Here is a 10,207-nt window from a genome sequence, read left to right as displayed (position 1 = left end):
AAACAAACTCAGCTATTGTTTCCTTTCTCCATGAACTATTTGTTAGATGCAGGCTCCAAACTCTCCAGCTCTGAAATTGCAAAAATTACCAAGACATTCATGAGGGCAGACTGCCAGCCTACAGGGCCACCTCCTTTCCTATATGTCCATTTCAATGAGGTGGGCAAACTGCTAGTTGATATGATCTCTTATGTGCTGGGTTTTAAAACAAGTGAGCACATTGATGAAACAATGTTGGTGTTATTATCTGCATACAGTCTAGGACAGCCTCCTGCTTTCAAGTATAATTATTCCAAGTTCATAGCCAACAAAATACATGACCAGCTAGTAAAACTGGATAGGGAGGGAGTCTTTAAATATTCATCATATATCTATCATTTTTTCATGTATTACCAGTCTGAATGCTTCCAATGCCCCATCAAGAAGTTGGATTCTAAGGGTGAAAGGAGGTCTGTCATCTTTTGGTCATCAATTTTCCATGAGGTTCAAAACTCTCCATTTTCCTACTGTGAGTTCATTGACCAATTTGTATACCCAGCCTCTTGTCTCCTAATGAGATCCCCTCCTAGATTGTCATATGACATACAGAAGACCTTGCAGTTTTCCAAGAGTTACAACATAGGTGATTGGTATCTCTATCAAAATCACACTGTCATTAGAATCTATGGCTATGAGCTCTGTCCCTACAGGCTCCCAAGATATGTACCAATGAGACTGTTTGCCTTGGAGTACTATAGGCAACTCATTAATTCTGATCTCACTCATTTTCATAGTGCCAAAAAGAAAGCTCACCTGAAATTCAAAGACCATCTAGGCCCCTTCATTATGAACAAGAAAGAAGGTTGGCAAGATGCCGATCAAATATTGAGGGACAAATATAAGTTAAAGAGGAGCTTCTGGTGGGTCCCTTATGACCCGGAGGGTTTTATCAGTGCCAGAAGAGTTAAATACATGCTGCTGGCCTATGACCATTGTAAATTTCCACAAATTGAACAATATGCTAACCAAGATGAGTGGCTGCAAGGCACATTAGTTGAGGAATTGACCCAAGAGGAAATAATGGAGAAAAATGTCAAGGATTTAGAAAAAACTCTTAACTTGGATTCTTTGCAGCAGGTAACATTCAAGTTGCCACATCAAATTGGATAAGGCACATCTGCTGCTGCAGCCACACAAGTCATCCAGGGACCATCTACATCAGCAACAGGTACAACAAAAGGGAAAGAAGTAATGGATGCAGAGCAAGAAGTGATCATAGAGCAACTTGCTACTTCAATGGAGCAATCTCAAGGATAGGCTCCTCCACAGCAAACAGAGGCACCACAAGTGCCTGATTTATAGACTCCTGCCCATGAGGATCGAGAAGACTCCACACCTGCTAGTGGGTCTACACAGCAGCCTAAAGCTAAAAGGAAAAAAGTTGATCCTCCATTTGAGGAGGAAGTTAGTGAGGAAATCCTTGGAAGTCCAAGGAGAGACAGAGAAGGGAGTCAACAAATAGCTACAAGCTCTTTCCAACAAGAGCAAGACAGACAAAATGGCATGGAGGTGTCTTCCTCTACACAACAAAGTAAGAGGCCAGCTAGCATAAAAGCCACCTTTAAAGAAATTAAGGCTCAAAATGAGCTATTAAGAGTACAATTGTATGACCAATTTCTTAAGGCAACACCTGCCAAGCAGGAAAGGTTGATGGTAGCATATGACATCAAAGAATAAAAGATGATCCTTAGCCACTTCAAGCCCAAGGTTCAGTAGCCTTAGACAACTTCAGACTATGTCAAGACAAATTTAGAGGTCCTGGCCAAGGACATTCACCCCACGGATCAAATAGAGTTACACAAGCAAGCAGGGGAAATGGTCTATGCCACACTTGCAGACAAGGCCACACTGGCCCATGAATTAAAGGAATCTTTGAAAAACACAAATACTCAACTTGATTTGGAAAGAATGTCCTCCACAACCAAAGACAACAGAATTAAAACATTGGAGGACATTATTGTGGACCTAGGGCATGATCCTAAGAATCCCAAAGCTATCAAGGCCCTGATGAAGAAAAAGGAGGATGATATTGCTGCTCTGAAAAAACAAATGAGGCTTTCCTCAACTATGCACCCACAAACAACAAAAATGGTGCAAGAGAAAGAAGCTGAGGATACAATGGACCTGCTAATGCAAATGAACCAGAGAATAGTTCAAATGGAGGGAGAGTTGGAGAGAGCACTGCAAGGCAAGCAGGGAGAGTCGACCTCCCAGCCACCTCAAACGGTTCCAACTGTTGCTGCTATTCCACCTACACAAGCAACAATGACCCCTCCTATTACTCCAGCAACTACAACAACTACAGATGCTGCAGCGGCAACAACAACAGCTCCTGAGTCTAGCATGAGCATGGATGAATTGAAAAAAGCTGTCAAGGAGCTAGAGCTTCAAGCAACAGAGATAAAATAGGCCAAAGAAAAGTTGGCTGATCTAGAAGGAAAATATGATAAATCCAAGGTGACAGTAGCTGAACAGACAAGGGAAATTAAGGCCCTGAAGGACAAAATAAAGGCCTTGGAGAAGGAGCTGAATTTAGAAAAGACTCTAGCTGAAATAAAAAATATTTTGTGGACTAGAATTGACCACTCTATCACTAGACAGTGGAAATCAATCCGAACTGTGCATGAACAGATTGAATTAATAGGCCTAGCCCAAATTGAGAGTCAAAGGGCTAGAGCAGCATTAGGAAATATGCCTGAGCAGGCTAGCAAAATGATTCACTTCCTGAACACTCACACTAAAGAGGAGTTGGCAGCCTTAGACATCAGTAACAGGACAGAAACTGTTTTAACAGCAAAAAAGGTGCTGACCCTTAGAAATTTTGTGCAAAGTTTGGAGAGAAAGTGTCAGGAAATGCAGGCAGAGGTAGATGATTACAAGCTGAGGATGGGAGCATTGCAAGGCAAAGGATTGCCCAGCCTATTGACCGGCGCTGGAAGACTGCTGACCCGTGAGCAGTATGCCACCAGGATGAGTAACTTTATTTCAAATCAGATCACAGCATCCACAAGTACCTCAGAAGAAACAGGACCTCCATCAGGACAAAACCTTTATGATAAGCTGGAAAATTTATTTTACATTGAACATGAAATCAATCACTTGTTTGAGGTCCCACCCAATTTTTACAGGTATACCGAGGCAGATGAGACATTGATAAAGATACGAAGACATCAATTGCCTAAAGAAGATTGGTGGCAAGCAATGCTGGAAATTTTGCCAAAGTGATCTCAGTCCTTTCTCTTTTTGGTCAACCTCAGGTCATCTACAGGTCAACATAATTGAATACGTAGGCACCAAGCACAACATGAAGACAACAGGCAAAGCAGGCGGGAGCAGTGACTCAGCAAAATGCTGGGACAGCAAGCCCGAAAAGGAAAACACGCAGATTTGAAAGCGCAGCCCCAGCCGACTCAGTTGGTCACAAAATTCAAAATTATCTGATAGAATGGATAGCTAATACATTAATATCTACTGCAGCATTTACTCTTTCAACTACTATTCCTCAAGAGTTGGCAAAGAATTTTTGAGCTATTAAATCATGAACTAGATATTTTGTATCTTATTTTTTGTATATATACCTCCCCACAGAACGTATTTGGGGTTGGTGATTTTCTCTCTAAGACACTGCGTTGTAAATTTTCAGACTATCTAATACAAATGGCTGGGAAAGTTCATGGTCTCTACACTGTTTGGATGTGAAAGTGATGATCTGCGTTCTGCTACAGAATTCCTGTGTTGTTTAATGGAACAATAAGTTATTCTAAACCACGTTTTGTCTTTCTGTGTTTGCTTAATTCACATATATGTTTCATTATCCTACCAATAGAGAAGAAGAATAGCTGAGGACTTGCTTGACTGCACCCTCTGCTCAATCTCTGTTGTTAAATGTGTTTTCTTCAGAATTAATCATAAATATGAATTCTTAACTGCTCATGTTTGTATTGATTCTTTCATTATGAATGCTGTTTAGGAATTCTTAAGTGCTCCTAGATAATATTCCCACATTTTCCCTCTATCAGCATAGTGAAAGATCCTTAGCTGCCTTTCATTCCCTGATTTCATGCCATCATGTTCCAGATTTGAAGAATTGTTCCATGGATGCCTATCTGGCTCTGTAGCATTACCTTTTTCTCAAGAAATACTTTCAGCAGTACACCATCATTGACTCCACTGCCCAATGGTCTAAGCTATTTTGAAAACTGCATATCAGTCCTATTTGAAATTATGATCCAACCAAACTTAAAACAAAACCCTGTACATCATAACTAGCCTAAATTACACCAAAACAAAGTTAAATCATCAAGAGAGAGCCCTCTCTGGTTGCAGGTAGGCTATGACCTGTGGCTAAAAGATTGGCTAGTGGTTACCTCGGCTGTATTCCCTTGGGAGTCAAAGAGAACAACCTGAGTGTTAACACACCTCACAACATCTCCACACTTATTCATAATTTTCGTTATATGCATTGATTTTAGCACTCCGATATCTTTTGCGATCCTATCATTAATATGTGTACCTTGCCACTTTTATCACCCCTATACTTCACCACCAGCACATCATTCCTTCATTCATTCGGTCAAAGGCGACCTATCATTTTTAAGGGAGGTGAGGAGCAACCTCCAGTGTAGTTATGTAAGCGTGTCAGTCCTTTATTCGATTGTGCAGGGCAATACAACATTCCATGATTACGGAGTATGTGGTACAATAGCAAGTCCTAGATAACGGTATTTATGCCTATAAAATATCATTTGAAATAACCATTATAACGCTAGGCTCTGCCTATTACTGTGATATATCTGCTATACTAACTATTTGTATAATCCAGGTAGTATGGGAGGAAGAATAGTGCATAGGGAGCTGCTAATACTAGCTGTTTCTAATGCAGCTAGAGAAATTCTAGCCCGAGCTGGGTGGATAACATATTTCACATGATTTCAGCAACCCAGTGAAGCAATTGCTATTGAATTCCTACATAATTTACAGAACAAACAATCTATGATAAGAGGGAGGCAAATCACAGTGATAGATGCGGTGATAGCTGAAGTGTCTGGATTACCAGCAGAAGGACCCGTATGGGCTAATAAAAGATTGAAGTTGCAGGATGCTATTGCAGTCTTTAAGGACGAGGGACATGACCTGATCATCAAAGGAAAAGGAGTTCGACCATCATCCCTTGGAGAACCGTCGGTAGAACTAGCCAGAGTTGTCCAGAACTACATCACATGTGACAGGCGAAAAGACGTGGTAAGGCCGTGTCAACTTAAATTGTTAGCAGTTCTGAAATAAAAATGTTTTGTGAATTTGCCAGCGTATTTGAATTTCCTATTGCATGACACTGCTCAAAGCATAAAAAAGTCCCAGCATATAGAAACCGTCGTGAGCCACCACTGCTTGATTAGGTTGATAGTGAGTTACAACCTCGCCTAGCAACAATCAAGTTGGGAGGAATTAGTATTTTCCATTGAAGGGGGCCTAGCTTTGCCTGTGCCTAACCCTGTTCTGAAAAGGAAAAGGACTACCCTTACAACAAACATTCCCCAAAAGCGCAGACATTCCGCTAGGGTGAGGACAAACTTAGGAGCGGCCGAAAACCCCCAGGGCAGTATCAACCAACCCATAGAATTGTCTAGCCCAGGAAGTGAACAACAATTACAGATAGAAGGCCAGGAGAACCCTGAGTCGGACCATGAGGAAGAATCAAGGCATTCTGAAGAAGAAGAAAGAGATGAATCAGAACTCCCCTCAACATCAAGCCCCCCAGGTGATTTACTGCATGATATTGAATTGGCCTAGATTTTGGCCAATATGAATGATTTCATACAGCCCGAAAGCCCGCTCAATTTGAACATTGGAGCAACCCAATCTGCAGAGAACTCTGGCCATGATAGAATTATATCAGAAAACATAAGTTGCGAAGCAGAAACAAGGGCAAAGGCCACTCAAAAAGAGGTGAACCAACTTGGTGATATGCCTCTAGGAGAACCCAGTCAGGTAGGCCTAAATATAGAGAATGTAGGCCAAATAAGAGAAATAAAATCAAACCAAGGAAAGGACACAATTCTTGTAGAACAAAGCCAAGATGAGCAACTGAGCTCGTTAGGAGCAGAGACGATTAGAAGAACAATTTTTCCTCCTAAAAATCATAAAAACAAAATTAAAAAGCTTAAGAAGGAATAACAGAGGTTGTGGAAAATAGTAAAAGGGCTCAAGCGAAAGATAATAAAATTAGCAGCGGGGAAGGTTCCAGAAAAAACCCCGGAAAAAATAAACGCAACCGTTCAAACTGAATTACATGAAAAAAAAGCTACAGGGACTCAAAATGAGCCCATACTCACTTAACTTGTTAAGGAACAACATGCCACTTTTGCAAAATCAGCTACCCAAACAGTGGTTATACCTTCTTATGACTTAGCTATTCAGACGGAGGTGGTACCCTCCTACAACACGACTACCCAGACAGAGGCTTGGGCATACCAAAACAAAGAAACATAGACAATAGGCATCCATTCTCATAGCAGGAGTACGCAGACAAATACTTAAGCCAAAGATATCATGACAAGCAACGACCCCAGTATAGTGAATATTCAAGAAGATCTAGCACAGGCTCGACTTACCATAGAACGGCTTGAGCCAGAAACTGTCTCCCAACAAAAATACCAAGAATTACAGAGGCAACTTCAGGAAATGAATACATCAGAAAGTGAGACCTTCGATAAATACCGAAAGACAGAGGAAAGAATTGAGAAAGTGAAGCTCAAATTAGAGAAGGTCATGAGTCAAATGGATACTATTTGCTCATTGTACACTGATGTCTTCGCATGCAGATCCCCTGCCAATAATTATGCCTTATTTTTGCTATAAAGATACTTGCAGCTGAAAATCAAAGCTGTCAAGGTTGGAAAACCGATAGAATTAAAAACGATTGAGGATTTCATAAACTGTTGCAAGTAACATGGGGTAAAAGTTTAGAGATTGTTGTGTGAATTTTACCTACATAATTTTGTATTAGAGGAAGAAGTTGAAATAACCCTAGTCCTTTTGTGGGGGATGTGCAATTCCAAGCTTTTATTTCATTTGCTGTCAATCAAATGAAATGGTTCAAGGCTCATAACACGTTCCAGAGGCAGGAGAATGGACTGGACCTTTGGGTTAGAGGTGAACCAAAACACCCGTTACAAATGTTGGCCAATCACAAAAGTTTGATGAAAAGGGAAGGAGTAATCAAAATTCTAGGGCCTATTCAGAAAGAGATTGTCCAGAAGGGAGTAGAATACTTCCTCTCCATTTAGGAAAGCTCCTTGGTTGCAGCCAAGTTCAGGTGGACAGTTTCCAATAGCAATGTATAGAATAGAGAGCCATTTAATTATAAAAATTTTAAATTGGCTGCAGAACGCTTTGTCACTTATAGCAATCTCATCTTAAGAGAAGGTCCTTATTGGCTAGGTTGTCGGTTCCGTAGCCCTATTGTTTGGTATCCTGCTGAAGGATATCAGGCTATATATGAACTTCCTGAAGGACAAACATGGCACATCTTTGAGCTCTTGGCCAAGAATCATGGTTTTAGACCACTTTACGACATTCCTTCTCCAACTTATTCTTTGACTGCTCTGCATACGAACTACATGCTTTTCATGAGGACATGAAAAAGGGTAAGCAGGGGAGTATGTTGGGTCATGGAAAAGGTATGCATTTACTATTAAACTCATCATCCTTTTCCTTTATTCTTATCCTTTCTATATCTCAATGCGCTAATCTATTAAGGAATTACGGTAAGAAATGAAGAAATTATCTGTAGTTACGACTTAGCTAATTATTACCTTCCTTTATGTAGGAAAACAACAAAAGGGACAAATGTTGTTCCCTATGAAGGAACAACAAAAATCGGCAAGCTAAGGAAGGAATGCGACAGTTGCAGATAAGGCCAAAAGCAAATTAGCAGAATCAACACAAGAAAGGAAACGATGTCTGAAGATGGAAAACTGTTGCGAATCCCTCAGGATCGAGAGATCCTGAGGGATTGCGTTTATCATTTATCTTTTTACCCTTTCCTATTATAAAAGGAGACATTTTGTAAGAGGGAGAGGAGGAGGAATTTCTGTATTATTGGAATTGTAATTGTAGTTACAGACTCTCGCTATCGCAAAGAACACAAATTTATTGTAATGCTTATTCAGTGTGATGATTAATATATAAGTAAAGTTTCTGTTCCCTCGTGTTTCCTGAAGTAACCTAGCAGTGTTCGTTGGCGGCTAAGGGCCCGACCTTTGGTGGATTCAACTGCTTTTCTTGTGTCATATATTTCCAATTCTTGCAGTGTGATGGTTTGATAGTATTCTTGCTTTCTGTGATTTTATTGCTTCGCTATTTATTATTTTCCAGTGTTAACAGAATCTCTTTGCTTTATATAATTTGCAGTATTGTCGTTGATTCAGTTTACTTTCATTTCAGATCAAGTTACTTAGATAAACATTCTGCTTGATATCATCAACTGTAAAGAGTATTAACTATCGCCGTTGAAACTCTCAGATTGAGAGCATTCACTGTTTAGATTAATTATTGAGGATTGGGTTTGATTTAGATTAAATCAGTTAAAGAGGGATGAGTTATCACTACTGTACTCTCAATTGATGTTGTTGTTACTTTGATGAATGTAAGATTTGATTTTGTTAAAGGATTGAGTTTTCTTTAATTGCAATTGGAATTTACTAGATGCATCTGTTTACTCTTGTATTCAAAAGATATATACTGCAATTTAGGAACATTACTCTTAGAGTTAAATAGCAGCCACATACTGTGTACACTCTTGAAATAAGAAGACTTGTCCGGATTGATAATTAATGTGAGGATAATTAGGAGTTTCAAAAGGCACCTTTTATCGACCAACACTTATCACCCTCACCTTGTTGTTTTAATCTCTGCTTCAACCATCGATACCTCTCATCATGGTGCCTTGCATGTAAGATATGCTCTTGTAAATCTTTCCCATAAGAGCTCATAGTTGAAACATGATTCACCTGCACTCTCCTACTGAGGGCATCCACAACTTAGTTCTCTTTGCATTTGATGTACCTGATCGCAAAATCAAACTCATTGAGAGTAACCAACAATCTATCTTGCCTTGCATTCAAGTTGGGTTGGTCAAACAAGTACCTCAGTCCACTATGATCACTCATGAAAATGAACCTCTTGCCAAGGGGACAATTTCTCCACATATTTAGTGCATGCATGATCGCTAGCAACTCAAGATCGTGAGTCAAAAAATTATTCTCATGCTCATTGAGCTTCCGTGATTCATAGCAAACCACTTGCCGTTACTGCATCAGGACTCCATCAAGTCCTTCCTTACAAGCATATGTATAAACCACAAAGTCCTTATCAGGATCTGCAATCCTCAAAACCAGAGCATTGGTAAGCAACTGCTTCAACTAATCAAAACTAGTTGCACACTCATCATACCATTCAAACTTCTTTCCCTTTCTCTACAAATATGTAATAGGATATCTAATATTGGATAAGTTCATGATGAACTTCTTGTAATAACATGCTAGTCCCATGAATGATCTGACATCATTCACATTCTTTGGAGTTGGCCACTCCGTGCTAGCCTTAATATTTTCTAGATCCAATGCTATCCCCTCCTTGGAAACAACATGTCCCATGTAATGAATATGAGACTAAAGGAAGCTACACTTTCTAAGCTTGGCATACAACTTATTCTCTCTCAAAAATCTCAATACCGCTGCTAGGTTCTTAGCACGATCCTCCTCACTCTTTGAATAGACCAATATGTCATCAACAAAGACTATCACAAACTTATCCAGGTAAGGGTGCAACACACTATTCATCAAATACATGAAAGTGGCTAGAGCATTGCTAAGACTGAAAGGAACCACCACAAATTAATAGTGCCCATACCTTATTTGAAATGTAGTCTTGTACATGTCTTATTCTTTGATGCACACCTGACGATATCTAATCTCAGATCAATGTTTGAGAATATTGTCGCTCCTTTCATTTGATCAAATAAGTCTTTAATCTAAAGCAATGGATACCTATTCTTGATAGTCACCTTGTTAAACTGTCTATAATCAATGCACAATCTGAGTGTATCATCCTTTATTCTTTACAAACAAAATTGGTGCACCCAAAGGAGATACAATTGGCCTTATGT

This window comes from Pinus tabuliformis, chromosome 8, assembly GCF_031772625.1.
Source record: "Pinus tabuliformis cultivar Carrire ecotype Pingquan chromosome 8, CPIR1, whole genome shotgun sequence".
Lineage (NCBI taxonomy): Eukaryota > Viridiplantae > Streptophyta > Pinopsida > Pinales > Pinaceae > Pinus > Pinus tabuliformis.
The sequence above is the reverse complement of the archived record's forward strand: the minus strand, read 5'-3'. Positions refer to the sequence as shown.